This window comes from Salmo salar, unplaced genomic scaffold, assembly GCF_905237065.1.
Source record: "Salmo salar unplaced genomic scaffold, Ssal_v3.1, whole genome shotgun sequence".
Taxonomy (NCBI): Eukaryota; Metazoa; Chordata; class Actinopteri; order Salmoniformes; family Salmonidae; genus Salmo; species Salmo salar.
Window position 1 is genome coordinate 37501 of NW_025549545.1, and position 2500 is coordinate 40000.

At 47.3% G+C, this 2500-nt stretch overlaps 1 protein-coding gene across 2 annotated transcripts in view; it reads left to right on the forward strand.

The window, feature by feature from the left end:
- Positions 1-2500, forward strand: part of LOC123738346 (equilibrative nucleoside transporter 4) — a 25528-nt gene that overhangs the window by 2325 nt on the left and 20703 nt on the right. The gene's annotated exons all lie outside the window — the stretch shown is intronic.

Genomic DNA, 2500 nt, shown 5'->3' on the forward strand with positions numbered 1-2500 from the left:
CCTCCAGGTTATCAGACTGGTCCTGGTCCATCCTCTGTTCTGAATCCTCTCCAGGTTATCAGACTGGTCCTGGTCCATCCTCTGTTCTGAATCCCCTCCAGGTTATCAGACTGGTCCTGGTCCATCCTCTGTTCTGAATCCCCTCCAGGTTATCAGACTGGTCCTGGTCCATCCTCTGTTCTGAATCCCCTCCAGGTTATCAGACTGGTCCTGGTCCATCCTCTGTTCTGAATCCTCTCCAGGTTATCAGACTGGTCCTGGTCCATCCTCTGTTCTGAATCCCCTCCAGGTTATCAGACTGGTCCATCCTCTGTTCTGAATCCCCTCCAGGTTATCAGACTGGTCCATCCTCTGTTCTGAATCCCCTCCAGGTTATCAGACTGGTCCATCCTCTGTTCTGAATCCTCTCCAGGTTATCAGACTGGTCCTGGTCCATCCTCTGTTCTGAATCCCCTCCAGGTTATCAGACTGGTCCTGGTCCATCCTCTGTCCTGAATCCCCTCCAGGTTATCAGACTGGTCCATCCTCTGTCCTGAATCCCCTCCAGGTTATCAGACTGGTCCATCCTCTGTTCTGAATCCCCTCCAGGTTATCAGACTGGTCCATCCTCTGTTCTGAATCCCCTCCAGGTTATCAGACTGGTCCTGGTCCATCCTCTGTCCTGAATCCCCTCCAGGTTATCAGACTGGTCCATCCTCTGTTCTGAATCCCCTCCAGGTTATCAGACTGGTCCTGGTCCATCCTCTGTTCTGAATCCCCTCCAGGTTATCAGACTGGTCCATCCTCTGTTCTGAATCCCCTCCAGGTTATCAGACTGGTCCTGGTCCATCCTCTGTTCTGAATCCCCTCCAGGTTATCAGACTGGTCCTGGTCCATCCTCTGTTCTGAATCCCCTCCAGGTTATCAGACTGGTCCATCCTCTGTTCTGAATCCCCTCCAGGTTATCAGACTGGTCCTGGTCCATCCTCTGTTCTGAATCCCCTCCAGGTTATCAGACTGGTCCTGGTCCATCCTCTGTCCTGAATCCCCTCCAGGTTATCAGACTGGTCCTGGTCCATCCTCTGTTCTGAATCCCCTCCAGGTTATCAGACTGGTCACACAGAGGGTGTTTATTAAAATGCATACTACCGTACTCCGAGTGCCCAAATTGAAGCACGGGAGGGTCAGAGTATGAGTACAAATCAAGTATGCGAATTCACGGAGAGGCACTTCTGGGATGTATACTCCGTTTGTACATATTTTGAATTTTAATTTATTTTATATTTTGAAACATGCATTCTGATGCAAGCTTAAACGGAAAGTATTGCAAAGAAATAAAAAAATAACGCAACATTTCTTGAAATCAACGGCGGCCATTATTTGAGCTGAAACGAGAGAAAATATACTCCGACTTCGGGATGAAATGTTGACTATATACATCTCAGCTGTTGCCTGAATACAATATTTTATCTCGATACGTTAATAAATACATGCTGTGTTTAATTTTGGCAAGTTTACCTGCCTACAATACCATAGATCACAAGCCCATAATAAGTTAATAGGGCTAGCTACTACTACTATTAGGGCTAACTGGCTAGCTACTGGTACTGTTAGGGCTAACTGGCTAGCTACTAGTACTGTTAGGGCTAACTGGCTAGCTACTAGTACTGTTAGGGCTAACTGGCTAGCTACTAGTACTGTTAGGGCTAACTGGCTAGCTACTAGAACTGTTAGGGCTAACTGGCTAGCTACTGGTACTGTTAGGGCTAACTGGCTAGCTACTAGTACTGTTAGGGCTAACTGGCTAGCTACTAGAACTGTTAGGGCTAACTGGCTAGCTACTGGTACTGTTAGGGCTAACTGGCTAGCTACTGGTACTGTTAGGGCTAACTGGCTAGCTACTAGTACTGTTAGGGCTAACTGGCTAGCTACTAGTACTGTTATGGCTAACTGGCTAGCTACTAGTACTGTTAGGGCTAACTGGCTAGCTACTAGAACTGTTAGGGCTAACTGGCTAGCTACTGGTACTGTTAGGGCTAACTGGCTAGCTACTGGTACTGTTAGGGCTAACTGGCTAGCTACTAGTACTGTTAGGGCTAGCTACTAGTACTGATAGGGCTAACTGGCTAGCTACTAGTACTGTTATGGCTAACTGGTTAGCTACTAGTACTGTTAGGGCTAACTGGTTAGCTACTAGTACTGTTAGGGCTAACTGGCTAGCTACTAGTACTGTTAGGGCTAAATGGCTAGCTACTAGTACTGTTAGGGCTAAATGGCTAGCTACTAGTACTGTTAGGGCTAACTGGCTAGCTACTAGTACTGTTAGGGCTAGCTACTAGTACTGTTAGGGCTAACTGGCTAGCTACTAGTACTGTTAGGGCTAACTGGCTATCTACTAGTACTGTTAGGGCTAACTGGTTAGCTACTAGTACTGTTGGGGCTAACTGGCTAGCTACTAGTACTGTTAGGGCTAACTGGCTAGCTACTAGTACTGTTAGGGCTAACTGGCTAGCTACTACTG